The sequence below is a fragment of the Phyllobates terribilis genome, unplaced genomic scaffold, assembly GCF_046119375.1.
Source record: "Phyllobates terribilis strain yellow unplaced genomic scaffold, ASM4611937v1 Scaffold_11__3_contigs__length_659146591, whole genome shotgun sequence".
Classification (NCBI taxonomy): Eukaryota; Metazoa; Chordata; class Amphibia; order Anura; family Dendrobatidae; genus Phyllobates; species Phyllobates terribilis.
The window spans coordinates 260,894,796-260,909,878 of record NW_027362771.1 but is presented as its reverse complement, the minus strand read 5'-3'; the positions used below and the strand labels follow the sequence as shown (position 1 = coordinate 260,909,878).

Genomic DNA, 15,083 nt, shown 5'->3' with positions numbered 1-15,083 from the left:
TTGATGCCAATTTCGGTTAACTTCGCCAAGATGGGTGGAGCTTAGGTGGGATGGGGTGTGGCAATGTCTAACAAATCCATCAAATCCACCACTTTTGTGGCGTAACTTATGGCAGAAATATTACTCCAATTCCAGACTGCATGGAGTTGCATTTCTGGCAAGGCACATGCAACTGAGAAAATGAGCCAAATTCATTAAGTGGCAGGCACCTCTTCATGGGCGTACCCACCATGGGGCAGGGGGGGGGGGGCAGCTGCCCCACCCCCTAGAAGCAGGCACGCTAGCCACACACCAGGGCCGGCGTCAGCACCCGGCGCACCCGGGCAAATGCCGGGGCCCTGAGCAGGCGGGGGGGGGCCCTCACCATCAGCGACTGCCCCCCCCGCTTGCTCAGGGCCCCGGCACCCGGCACAATACTTACCCCTCCCCGTGCCTCCGCAGCAGCTCCTGCATCCTCCGCGGCTGCTGCACTGTGATGTCTCAGGTCAGAGGGCGTGGTGACATCTTTACACCGCGCTCTCTCCTGAGCAGTCACAGCGCAGAGCGGGATGAGGCCGGCGACGCTGGAGTCCGGAGCAGAGGCAGCAGGTGAGATGGGAGGTGAGTATTTGATATATTTTTATTATGTGGAGGCCTGTGGCAATATAAGGGAGGGGGGCGAGGTGGGGGTGTGTGACATCCTACATGGGGCATTATAAGGGGGGGTGACATCCTGCATGGGGCATTATAAGGGGGGGGTGACATCCTGCATGGGGCATTATAAGGGAGGGGGGGTGTGTTACATCCTGCATGGGGCATTATAAGGGAGGGGGCGGTGACATCCTGCATGGGGCATTATAAGGGAGGGGGAGTGTGTGACATCCTGCATGGGGCATTATAAGGGAGGGGGGGTGTGACATCCTGCATGGGGCATTATAAGGAAGGGGGGGTGTTATCCTGCATGGGGCATTATAAGGTGGGGTGACAGCCTGCATGGGGCATTATGTGGGGGGGAACAGCCTGCATGAGGCATTATTTGTGGGGAACAGCCTGCATGGAGCATTATATGGGGGCCAGTATTCTGTATGGAGAGTTATATGGGGGCCAGTATTCTGTATGGAGCGTTATATGGGGGCCAGTATTCTGTATGGAGTGTTATATGGGGGCCAGTATCCTGCATGGAGCATTATATGGGGGCCAGTATCCTGTATGAAGTGTTACATGGGGGCCAGTATTCCGTATGGATCGTTATATGGGGGCCAGTATTCTGTATGGAGCATTTTATGGGGGCCAGTATTCTGTATGGAGCATTATATGGGGGCCAGTATCCTGTATGGAGCGTTATATGGGGGCCAATATTCTGTATGGAGCATTATATGGGGGCCAGTATCCTGCATGGAGCGTTATATGGGGGCCAGTATCCTGCATGGAGCGTTATATGGGGGCCAGTATCCTGCATGGAGCGTTATATGGGGGCCAGTATCCTGCCTGGAGCGTTATATGGGGGCCAGTATTCTGTATGGAGCGTTATATGGGGGCTAGTATCCTGTATGGAGCGCTATATGGGAGCCAGTATTCTGTATGGAGCGTTATATGGGGGCCAGTATCCTGTATGGAGCGTTATATGGGGATCAGTATCCTGTATGGGGCATTTTATGGCAGCCAGTATACTGTGTGGAGCGATTCGCCGGTTTCTGAGCTATTGTGGAATTTACAATAGATATCACTCATGTAGTGTAAGAAGTGAAATCTTTGCATTGTACTATATACATATTTCTCTTCGGTATCTGTGACCATGGCTTGCCCCCTCCCTAGTTTTGATCCTGAATACGCCCATGCACCTCTTAATGAACTTGCCCCTTTATTAAAGCTGACATGTAATGAACTTTCCCCTTTACATTCTCTTCTTAAATACTGTGGATTATAGCAAGCATTATAAACTTGTGATTGAGATTGAGCTCAGACTGGCCTTCTAGAGAAAACTATAGTGAGACCTGAAGCAAAAAAATGGTTATTTATAAGCTTCCAGATAAGCTGCACTCTCATTGACTGGCTCAAAATGTATGCAAGAATAAAGACACCATCTTGTGTCCTATCATTTATCATTTTGCCAGCACTGCACAGTTGGGTCCATTTCTTCCCTCGATGTGCCCCTCCCATAACCCCTTCATGAAGGGGCCAATTTCTGTTTTTGTGCTTTTGTTTTTTCCTCCCTTCTTACCAAAGCCATAACTCTTTTATTTTTCAGTCCACATAGATATATGAGGACTTGTTTTTTGTGTGACGATTTAACAGGATAACAATCACAGACTGTTGTCTACAGGCAACAGTGAAGAATGGTGGAGGTTCTTTTAAAATTTGGGGCTGCTTTTCAGCAAATAGAGTTTAGAATTTGGTCAGGATTAATGGTGTCATCAGTGCTGAGAAATAAAAACAAATACTTATCATGCAATACCGTAAAAGAGGCTCCAAATTTATGCTGCAGCAGGATAATGACCTTAAACATACAGCCAATGTCCATAAGAACGGTCTTCAGCATAAGGAAGGACAAGGAGTCCTGGAAGTGATTATATGACCCCTAGAGAACCCTGATCTTAACATCATGGAGTATGTCTGGGATTACATAAAGAGACAGAATTGTTTGTGAAAGCCTACATCCACAAAAGATCTGTTAATTCTGCAAGGTGTTTAGAGCAACCTCCCTGCTGAGTTCCATCAAAAATCATCAATTCTTCTAGGTACACTTGCACACGGTTTTTGAAAGCAAAGTGGTCATACCAAATATTGATTTGATTTAGATTTATTTTGTTCATTCACTTTGCATCTTGTTAACTGATAAAAGTAAACTATAAAACACTACTATTTTTGAAAGCTTTCTTACTTCGCAGCATTTTTTCACACCTAAAACTTTTATACAGTATTGTATGTCTCATGTAAACAAGCACTAAGATCCATTCCTCCTTTATTACCTTCAGGCCATGGCCCCACTATCAGTATTTGGTCAGTATTTTTTCTCAGGAGTGGGAGCCAAAACCAGACGAGGAACAATCAGAGAAAAGGTATAATAGAAACAAGTCACCAATTCTACATTTATCACTCACTCCTGGTTTTGGCTCCTACCACTGAGAAAAAAATACTGACCGAATACTGATAGTGGGGCCTTAGAAAAATGATCAGAGTAGAGACTCAAGTGGGTAGGAAAATGTTCATTGACAAGTTTTCTATCTCCCCTTATTGTGATCTAAAGGATATATGGTGACATTAGTTTTCTTAAAGGGGTTGGACAGTACTATTGATAATGCCCCAATGTATTTTTATGGGGAAAAGAAGTGTTTTTGTAAATACCTTGTGCTGCTGTTTCTGCCTGTGAGCGGCGCTATAGCTGGCCGCTCACAGGCATCACGTGACCCCCCGCCTCACTTGACGTGACATCAGTGACGCGGTCCCCGCGGTGGCTGCTGGGTTGTTGGCGGGGTTACCCCCCCCCCCACGTCACACCCAGAATCCACCGTGCACTTTCCCGATGAATGAGGAGAGGGAAAGTGTGCGGTGGATGCTGGGTGTGACGCGCGGGGTAACCCCACCCACAGCCCAGCATACACCGTGGACGCAGAAGTGAGTCACCTCCGGCTGCATCCGGAACTTGACGTAACATCAGCAGATGTTACAACCGGCTGCAACCGGGGGTCACGTGATGCCTGTGAGCGGCCAGTGATAGCGCCGCTCATAGGCAAGAACAGCAGAGCAAGGTATTTACAAAGCAACTTCTTTTCACCATAAAAACCCCATCGAGCATGCATTTTACATACTTAAGACAAAACTTAAGGCAGAAAGACCCCCAAGCAAACAACTGAAGTCAGCTGCAGTAAAGGCCTAGCAAAGCATCACAAAGGAGAAAACACAGCATTTGGTGGCATCCATGGCTTCCAGACTTCAGGCAGTCATTGCTTGCAAGGGATTCTCTACAAAGTATTAAAAACAAATATTTTAAGCCTAAAAGTCTATACTTCAATTGAAACTTAGTTGTTTCATTTTAAATCAAAAATAGTGGCATGCAGAGCCCAAATCATGAAGATTCGGCCACTGTCCAAATATTTCTGGACCAAACTAACCTAACTTTTAATGTTTCTACGGTGGGGAAAATAAGTATTTGATACAATGCCGATTTTGCAAGTTTTCCCTCCTACAAAGAATGGAGAAGTCTGTAATTTTTATCGTAAGTACACTTCAACTGTGAGAGACAGAATCTAAAAAAAAATTCAGAAAATCACATTATATGAATTAAATATTTCATGCAATAAAATGCAATTTAATTAACTATTTGATCACCTTCCAACCAGCAAGAATTCGGGCTCTCACAGATCTGTTAGTTTTTCTAGAAGAAGCCCTCCTACACTGCACTCCTTACCTAAATTAATTGCACCTGTTTGAACTAGTTACCTGTATAAAAGACACCTGTCCACACACTCAATCAATCACACTCCAACCTATCTACCATGGTCAAGACCAAAGAGCTGTCTAAGGACACCAGAGACAAAATTGTAGACCTGCAAGAACAGACCTCGGCTACAGAACAATAGCCAAGCAGCTGGTTGAAAAGCCAACAACTGTTGGTGCAATTATTAGAAAATGGAAGTGACGCGCCCCCTGGGCAGTGGGGATACCCGGAGCCGGGCCTTGTAGATGCTGGGGGTTGTAGTCACCGTGGCGGCGACCCGGTCCGTGACCCAGGGTGGTCAAACCAGTGGTAGTCTATGTGTATCTGCTTATATAGTCCGACTACGCCACCTGTGGAATGCGGTTATTGGGAACCGCCGCTGCGGAGCAGTCCACTGAAGCTGGTGGTATGCGCAGCAAGGTAGTATAACTCCCCACAGGAAGAGTAGCTTCAGGGCAGCGTGTATGGATGATGGTGGTGATTGTGATTCTTCTTACACCGCGACACCCTGCACTAAGTCCAGATGATGCAGTCCCAGATCTTTTACTCACGGTTAAGCAGTTCCACTTACAGGGCGACCCTCAGGTATCTCTGGAGCATTTAGCAGGACCCCCTTCAGTGTGTCCTCTCTGGCCTCTCTCCTTGTACCTCACACCTAGCGGCACCTCTGTCCAGTGTCCTCGAGCCTTGGCGAGCGACGTGTGTTCCGTCCCCTGGCCCTATGTGGCTACCTTCCTGGTGGCTGGTGTGGACGGCTTGCTGTACTTGAAGTGCTGCAGCCTCCGGTTCCCAGTTGAGCCCTGTAGTCTCTGCTGGTTGAGGGATCCGGTTCCCTTCTTCTGGTCTGACCCCCCTACCTCCTGGCAGCGGCGGGCGTACTGGTGGCAGCTGCACGGCCCGTACCCCTAGGGTCCCTTCGGTTCCTGTCCTGGAGCCTTCCTGCTCCCCTTTACTCTCTTCACTCCTTTGAGGCTCAGGCCTCTTAACTAGACCCGCCTGTGGAGCAGAGCTCGTGCAGAGCCTCTGCTCCTGTCACTTTCACTCTCCCTTCTCTCTGTCCTCTGAACCCAAATGGTTCCTTACTTTTATACCTCCTACTCCAATGCTCCCAGGATCTACATCCTCCACCCATCCACTACCTAGTTCCCCCTCTCTAAGTGGTTCCTCCCATCTCCAGCCAGGGATCAGGGACAGTTGTGCTCTCCCGTAGGAGCATTGTCGCCCTGTCCCCCGGAAATGTGGTGTAGTGGATGTAGTGTTAGGGTCCTGAGCCATACTCCTTCCTTACCGGAGAGTGAGATACCACACCTCTCGGTGAGATGCAATACCTCTGTGGTGACCGAACCCTCAGGGGCGCCACAGAAGAAACACAAGATGACTGTACATCTTCCTTGGTCTGGAGCTCCATGCAAGATGTCGTCTTGTGGGATAAAGATGATTGAGAAAGGTCAGGCATCAGCCCAGAATTACACGGGAAGACCTGGTCAATGACCTGAATAGAGCTGGAACCAGAGTCTCAAACATTACCGTTAGTAACACACTGCTCATGCCAGCACATGTCCAAGCCCGTTTGAAATTCCCAATGACCATCTGGATGATCCAGAGGAGGCATGGGAGAAGGTCATGTAGTCAGATGAGACCAATATAAAACTTTTTGGTATCAACTCCACTCGCCGTGTTCCGAGGAAAAAGAAAGATTAGCACAACCCCAAGAACACAGCCCAACCATGAAGAATGGTGGGGGAAACATCATACTTTGGGGGGTGCTTTTCTGCAAATGGAACAGGAAGCCTGCAGTGTGTTGAAGGGAGGATGGATTGGATTATATATTGCGAGATTTTGGCCAACAACCTCCTTCCCTCAGTAACAGCATTGAAGATGGGTCGTGGCTGGGTGTTCCAGCATGACAATCAGGCCTGTATTTGCCACTAGGCACCGGGGGTCCGGTGTCTAGGACGACGGGTTGCAGGGGGCTGCGCCTGGGTCGAGTTTAAAAAAATATATATATAGTTTTTTTTTTAAAACCTCCCTCCTCTAGGTTCTTTAAGAAAACTGGTGTCTTTCTGGAAGAGGGAGGAGGTGCGCCGCATTCATTTGCATTCACTTCCTTAAGACTAGAATACAAATGATCCTCCCGCACGCTGGCACATCTGGGGTCAGTGGAGCTCCAATCAGCTCCCTGAGCCGAAGTGCTGCAGCAGCGTGTGCACGCTGCCGACGTCACGGCAGCACGATGAGGAGAGATCAGTGCAGAGTGCCGCGGAGAACAAGCTGGAGCCTGGAGCAGGTAAGTGATCACAGAGCCGAAGATGCAGTAGGGGCGGGAGGCGAAGTATGGAGGGTGTGAAACACAATATGGAGAACATGAAAGGGGGTGAAGCACAGTATGGAGAACATGAAGGGGGGATGTGAAGCACAGTATGGAAAACATGAAAGGGGGTGAAACACAGTATGGAGAACATGAAGGGGGGGTAAGAAACAGTATGGAGAACATGAAGGGGGATGTGAAGCACAGTATGGAGAACATGAGAAGGGAGGAAGCACGATACGAAGAACATGAGAAGGGGCGGGAAGCACGATACTGAGAACATGAGAAGGGGGGAAGCACGATATGGAGAACATGAGAAGGGGGAAAGCACGGTACAGAGAACATGAGATGGGGGAAGCACAGTACGGAGAACATGAGTAGGGGGGGAGCACAGTACGGAGAACATGAGAAGGGGGAAAGCACGGTACAGAGAACATGAGATGGAGGAAAGCACGGTACGGAGAACATGAGAAGGGGGGATGCACAGTACAGAGAACATGAGCCGGGGGAAGCACAGTACGGAAAACATGAGAAGGGGGGGGAAGCACAGTACAGAGAACATGAGACGGGGGAAGCACAGTACTGAAAACATGAGAAGGGGTGAAGCAAGTTATGGAGAACATGAGAAGGAGGAAGCAAGGTACGGAGAACATGAGAAGGAGGAAGCACGGTACGGAGAACATAAGGGGGGAAGCACAGTATGGAGAACATGAGAAGGGGAAGCACGGTACAGAGATCATGATAAGGGGAGGAAGAAAAGTACGGAGAACATGAGAAGGGGGAAAGAACGGTAGGGAGAACACGAGAAGGGGGGAACATGGTATAGAGTGGGGACAACATTAGTGGGCAGTAAAAAGGGGGCCGCATTGGAGTGGGGATAATGTGGAGATCATAGTTCATAAGTGAGGAAGGTGTGGTGGATATAATTCATAATGGAGAGGACTGTATGGTGGTTTTCGTTTGAGGGCGTGGTGGGACTGTCATTTCACTAGGACAGACATGGTAGTGGGAATATTTTATAGGAGAGAATAGTGAGGAGACCGTGTATCATTAGTGAGACCGTCTGGGGTCATTTTTTGTGCAGGGAACACAGTGAGGAACAATTATTCATTCAGATGCACAGCATAGGGCTTATTTGGGGCACAGTGTAGTTATTTTTATTCAGGAACATTATAATGACACCGTTATTTTTAAGGGCACCATGTGGGGATGTGCTGCAGAAGACCAGAGTAGATGGAAGCCTGCAGAGACAAGCTGTGGCTGTGAGAAGTCATCATGGAGTCAGGTACTTAGAGCTGAGATGCATTTACATTGGTTAGTTGTGGCCTTTAATCGACTGTTGAGCTGCTATATGAAGCCAATCAGCAGCAACCTGTTTACAGGATGTGGCCTCACTTTCCTGTGCACAAAACGATTGTTAATATGATCGTCCTTTGCACGTGAAAAAGTTGTTCTCAGCAGCACATGTGTACACAGAAGAATATGTTGCTGAGAACGATTATATATATAAGGAGTCTTTTACCCCCAAAATGACAATTATTCTGCATACACAATTATATAGGTGACATAGCCCAGGCATATATAGTTTTAACTTAGCTTAATATTTTATTTTTTTATATGCAAATGAGGGCACTTCTGTGCACCCTCGCGTGGCCTATGCCTTGGTGCATAATTACACCTTTTTATTTGCATATTAAAGTCATTCCATTGTTATAATTGACAGAGTTCCTTTGGTGAGAGTAAGTGCTGTCTAAAATAACTTTGCATTTCTGTGCTTATACCCTGACACTAGAGGAATACAGTAGCGCTCTTAGTGTCAGTGTGAACGCGCACACAATGTGACTGCAGGCGCGTTCTGATGCTTGGTTGCTGCCTGCTTTAGGCTGCGGACTCAAAGAGGAGGAAGGGCGTTGTGATGTGCTGTCTGCTCACTTAAACGCCTTGTCCCCTCCTCACTGAAGCCGCTCGCTCACTACTTCAAGGTGCATTGAGTGGCAGCCACAGACAGACAAGATCCAAGTGTTAGAACGCACCCACAGCCACATTATGTGCAAACCTGCACATACACTTGGAGTGTGCTGCTGTGCTCCTCCAGTATCTGTGCGCAAGCGCAGACTGGTGAACTGATGTTTGAGTGTGCTCGCTCTTATCAACGGATCACTATCAAGACAAGGGACTGGCTTTAAATGGAACCTGTCACCAGGTAAAGTACAGCCAGCACCTATAAGCCCACAAAGCCCAGCAAGGCACAAAAAATAGTTTTTGTTATACCCACAGACAGCGCGGTCCGATCTGATGAGCGTCTCTGGTCTTGATTCAACGCCTCATCTCTTCTTATGAGCCCTGTCCTCCTTCCCTGCTTCATGTGGAAGGCGTGTCCTACATCATCATCACAGTGTCCTCCATTGCGCTCCTGCACAGGCACACTACTTTCCGCCCATGCCGAGATCAGAGCAAAGTTCGGTAGTGCGCATGCGCCTTCTTTACCTATGTGTCATCAGTGATCTTTTGCATTTCCTGGCTCATATGCACTACAGTACTTTGCTCCGCCCTCGGCAGGGCAGAGAGAAGAGCATCTGTGCAGAAGCGAGATTGGGGGACACCGTGATGATGACGTTGGACGCGTCCTCCACATGAAGCAGGGAAGGAGGAAGATGAATGTAAGAAGAGAGTAGGTGTTGGATCAAGATCAGAGACGACCATCGGACCAGACCACACAGTCTGTGCCTTGCATAGGGATTGACGACATATATACAGCATTCTAGTATGCTGTAGCAGAGGGCTTATAGGTACTGGCTGTACTTTATATGGGGAAAACCAGGTGACAGGTTCCCTTTAATTTTCAAATGTTAGGTCGTAACAGTGCACCAAGGCCTAGTTGGTGCATTTGCATATTATATGTATTTTTTTCAGAAAATATTACGCTAAACGGTATATGCCTGGTATTATTTTAGTAGGGGCTAAGTCCCCTATATGAATCTTTATGCAGTCTAATTGTTATTTTGGGGTGACAGACTCCCTTTCAGTAAGCTTAAAATTCATTTCACCCAACGAATGAATGTGCATCGGGTGATTAACAGCCTGTTTACATAGATCGATAATCAATTTCCCATTATCGGCTGCAGTGTTAAAGGTGTTGTCTGGTCTAAAACTACAAATCTGCAGTCACTCTATGTGACTGCAGACTTGTGAATTCTCACATTATACACTGCTTGCTGTGAGGATTCTCCAGTGTCAGCGTTGGGAACGGCAGTCATGTGACTGCATTAAGTAATTTGCATACTTCCGGCCACATGCAAGTAAATTGAGCGAGGCTGCGTCCATTTAGTCGGATTATGGCCAGGAGTATGAATATCACATCCTTGCTGTCACATGACCACCATTCCTGGTGCCGATATCGGAAAATCCTCTCAGCAAGCAATGTGTGAACTGGGAAGATTCACAATTTGTACGTTTTAAACTGGACAACCCCTTTATTTAAATCTGACCACTGTCAATTTATTACTGGATTGTGAGATTGTTTTTTTTCGTGACATATTGTACTACATGATAGTGGTAAAATTTCTGAGTTGCATTTATTTGTGAAAAAAACTGAAATTTGGCAAAAATTTAGAAAATTTAGCAATTTTCAAACTTGTTATGCCCTTAAATCAGAGAGATATGTCACACAAAATAGTTAATAAATAACATTTCCCACATGTCTACTTTACATCAGCACAATTTTGGAAACAAACTTTTTTTCGTTAATAAGTTATAAGGGTTAAAAGTTGACCAGCGATTTCTCAGTTTTCCAACAACATTTACAAAACCATTTTCTTTTAGGGACCACATCACATTTGAAGTGACTTTGAGGGGCCTTTATGACAGAAAATACCCAAAAGTGACACCATTATAAAAACTGCACCCCTCAAGGAGCTCAAAACCACATGCAAGAAGTTTATTAACCCTTCAGGTGCTTTACAGGAACTGAAGCAATGAGGAAGAAAAAAAATTAACATTTAACTTTTTTTAAAAAAAAATTAATTTAGACCAAATTTTTTTATTTTCACAAGGGTAACAGATAAAAATGGACCCCAAAATGTATTGTTCAATTTCTCCTGAGCATGCCGATACCCAATATGTGGCGAAAAACCACTGTTTGGGCACATGGCAGGGCTCGGAAGGGACGGAGCGCCATTTGACTTTTTGAATTCAAAATTTGCTGGAATAATTAGCGGACGCCATGTCACATTTGGAGAGCCCATGATGTGCCTAAACAGTAGAAACCCCCCCACAAGTGACCCCATTTTGGAAAATAGACCCCTCAATAAACGTATCTAGATGTGTGATGAGCACTTTGAACCCCCAGGTGCTTCAGAGAAGTTTATAACGTAGAGCCATGAAAATAAAAAATCATATTTTTTCCACACAAATTAACTTTTAGCCCCAATGTTTTTATTTTCACAAGGGTAACAGGAGAAAATGAACCTCAAAAGATGTTGTACAATTTCTCCTGAGTTCACTGATAGCCCATATGTGGGTGAAAACCACTGTTTGAGGACACGGCAGGGTTTGGAAGGGAAGGAGCCCCATTTGACTGGAATTGAGAGCGGACGAAATGTCGTATTTAGAGAGCCCCTGATGTGCCTAAAAACAGTTCAAACCCCCCATAAGTGACCCCATTTTGGAAACTAGACCACTCAATGAACTTATCTACATGTATGGTGAGCACTTTGAACCCCCAGGTGCTTCACAGAAGTTTATAAAGAAGAGCTATGAAAATAAAAAAAATTTTTTTTCAACCAAAAATTTTCTTTTAGCCCCAAATTTTTTATTTTCACAAGGGTAACAGTAGAAAACTGACCTCTCATTTTGTTGTGCAATTTCTTCTGAGTATGCCAATACCTTACATGTAATTAGGAACTATTTTTGAGGTGTAAAGGTCAGAAGGGAAGGAGAACTATATTATATTATAATGCAGATTTTACTGTTATGGTTTGAGGATGCCATGACCCACTAGGAGATCCCCTGAGGTGTCATAACAGCAGAATTCCCCATAAGTCACCCCATTTTACAAACTACACCTCTCAATGAACTCATCTATGGGTGCAGTGATCATATTGACACCACAGGTGTGTCACAGAATTTTATACCATTGGGCAGCAAAGAAAAAATAATTACCATATTTTACGGACTATAAGTCGCACTGGACCATAAGACGCACCTAGGTTTTAGAGGAGGAAACCCATGGGAGTGGGTTGTAGTGAATATTCATGGTCTTTAATAGCGAGCACACAGATCGCTGGCCGCAGCAGGAGCCACACTACGGGTAAAACGTGGGCGCTATTAAGGAAAGTGAATGGTCACAGCTCCCCACACACACAGTCCCGGAGTGGGGAGCAGTGACTATTCGGGCAGACCATCTCACAGTGTGAGGGCGCGCGGCTCACGCAGTGAAATCCCTGTCGGCAGAAGAGAGGAACGCAGCACTGGAGGAGAGAGGAGGTGAGTATAATTGTTTATTTTTTTTGTGTGCAGCGTGATAGGGATCAGAGGGTGCCTAGCATACCAAGATGAGGGGAACCAAGCAAAAGTTAGGACATACCTTCTCATTTAAAGATTTTTCTGTATTTTCATGACTATGAAAATTGTACATTCACACTGAAGGCATCAAAAGTATGAATTAACACATGTGGAATTATATACTTAACAAAAAAGTGTGAAACAACTGAAAATATGTCTTATATTCTAGGTTCTTCAAAGTAGCCACCTTTTGCTTTGATGACTGCTTTGCACACTCTTGGCATTCTCTTGATGAGCTTCAAGAGGTAGTCACCGGAAATGGTTTTCACTTCACAGGTGTGCCCTGTCAGGTTTAATAAGTGGGATTTCTTGCCTTATAAATGGGGTTGGGACCATCAGTTGTGTTGTGCAGAAGTCTGGTGGATACACAGCTGATAGTCCTACTGAATAGACTGTTAGAATTTGTATTATGGCAAGAAAAAAGCAGCTAAGTAAAGAAAAACTAGTGGCCATCATTACTTTAAGAAATGAAGGTCAGTCAGTCTGAAAAATTGGGCAAACTTTGAAAGTGTCCCCAAGTGCAGTTGCAAAAACCATCAAGCGCTACAAAAAAACTGGCTCACATGAGGACCGCCCCAGGAAAGGAAGACCAAGAGTCACCTCTGCTTCTAAGGATGTTTATCAGAGTCACCAGCCTCAGAAATCACAGGTTAACAGCAGCTCAGATTAGAGACCAGGTCAATGCCACACAGAGTTCTAGCAGCAGACACATCTCTTCAACAACTGTTAAGAGGAGACTTTGTGCAGCAGGCCTTCATGGTAAAATAGCTGCTAGGAAACCACTGCTAAGGACAGGCAACAAGCAGAAGACACTTGTTTGGGCTAAAGAACACAAGGAATGGACATTAGACCAGTGGAAATCTGTGCTTTGGTCTGATGAGTCCAAATTTGAGATCTTTGGTTCCAACCACCATGTCTTTGTGCGACGCAGAAAAGGTGAACGGATGGACTCTACATGCCTGGTTCCCACCGTGAAGCATGGAGGAGGAGGTGTGATGGTGTGGGGGTGCTTTGCTGGTGACACTGTTGGAGATTTAGTCAAAACTGAAGACATACTGAACCAGCATGGCTACCACAGCATCTTGCAGCGGCATGCTATTCCATCCGGTTTGCGTTTAGTTGGACCATCATTTATTTTTCAACAGGACAATGACCCCAAACACCTCCAGGCTGTGTAAGGGCTATTTGACCAAGAAGGAGAGTGATGGGGTGCTACGCCAGATGACCTTGCCTCCACAGTCGCCAGATCTGAACCCAATCGAGATGGTTTGGGGTGAGCTGGACCGCAGAGTGAAGGCAAAAGGGCCAACAAGTGCTAAGCATCTCTGGGAACTCCTTCAAGATTGTTGGAAAACTATTTCCGGTGACTACCTCTTGAAGCTCATCAAGAGAATGCCAAGAGTGTGCAAAGCAGTCATCAAAGCAAAAGGTGGCTACTTTGAAGAACCTAGAATATAAGACAAACTTTCAGTTGTTTCACACTTTTTTGTTAAGTATATAATTCCACATGTGTTAATTCATAGCTTTGATGCCTTCAGTGTGAATGTACAATTTTCATAGTCATGAAAATACAGAAAAATCTTAAAATGAGAAGGTGTGTCCAAACTTTTGGTCTGTACTGTATATATAAGTTTGGACGCACCTTCTCATTTTAAGATTTTTCTGTATTTTCATGACTATGAAAATTGTACATTCACACTGAAGGCATCAAAGCTATGAATTAACACATGTGGAATTATATACTTAACAAAAAAGTGTGAAACAACTGAAAGTTTGTCTTATATTCTAGGTTCTTCAAAGTAGCCACCTTTTGCTTTGATGACTGCTTTGCACACTCTTGGCATTCTCTTGATGAGCTTCAAGAGGTAGTCACCGGAAATGGTCTTCCAACAATCTTGAAGGAGTTCCCAGAGATGCTTAGCACTTGTTGGGCCTTTTGCCTTCACTCTGCGGTCCAGCTCACCCCAAACCATCTCGAGTGGGTTCAGGTCTGGTGACTGGAGGCCAGGTCATCTGGCGTAGCACCCCATCACTCTCCTTCTTGGTCAAATAGCCCTTACACAGCCTGGAGGTGGGTTTGGGGTCATTGTCCTGTTGAAAAATAAATGATGGTCCAACTAAACGCAAACCGGATGGAATAGCATGCCGCTGCAAGATGCTATGGTAGTCATGCTGGTTCAGTATGCCTTCAATTTTGAATAAATCCCCAACAGTGTCACCAGCAAAGCCCCCCCACACCATCACACCTCCTCCTCCATGCTTCACGGTGGGAACCAGGCGTGTAGAGTCCATCCGTTCACCTTTTCTGCGTCGCACAAAGTCACAGTGGTTGGAACCAAAGATCTCAAATTTGGACTCATCAGACCAAAGCACAGATTTCCACTGGTCCAATGTCCATTCCTTGTGTTCTTTAGCCCAAACAAGTCTCTTCTGCTTGTTGCCAGTCCTCAGCAGTGGTTTCCTAGCCGCTATTTTACCATGAAGGCCTGCTGCACAAAGTCTCCTCTTAACACTTGTTGAAGAGATGTGTCTGCTGCTAGAACTCTGTGGCATTGACCTGGTCTCTAATCTGAGCTGCTGTTAACCTGCGATTTCTGAGGCTGGTGACTCGGATAAACTTATCCTCAGAAGCAGAGGTGACTCTTGGTCTTCCTTTCCTGGGGCGCTCCTCATGTGAGCCAGTTTCTTTGTAGTGCTTGATGGTTTTTGCAACTGCACTTGGGGACACTTTCAAAGGTTTCCCAATTTTTCGGACTGACTGACCTTCATTTCTTAAAGTAATGATGGCCACTCGTT

General features: G+C 45.9%; 1 protein-coding gene across 6 annotated transcripts in view; it reads right to left on the bottom strand.

Annotated features, from left to right (window-relative positions):
• The window catches only part of RELN (reelin), an 895,263-nt gene that overhangs the window by 663,024 nt on the left and 217,156 nt on the right, over nucleotides 1-15,083 (bottom strand). The gene's annotated exons all lie outside the window — the stretch shown is intronic.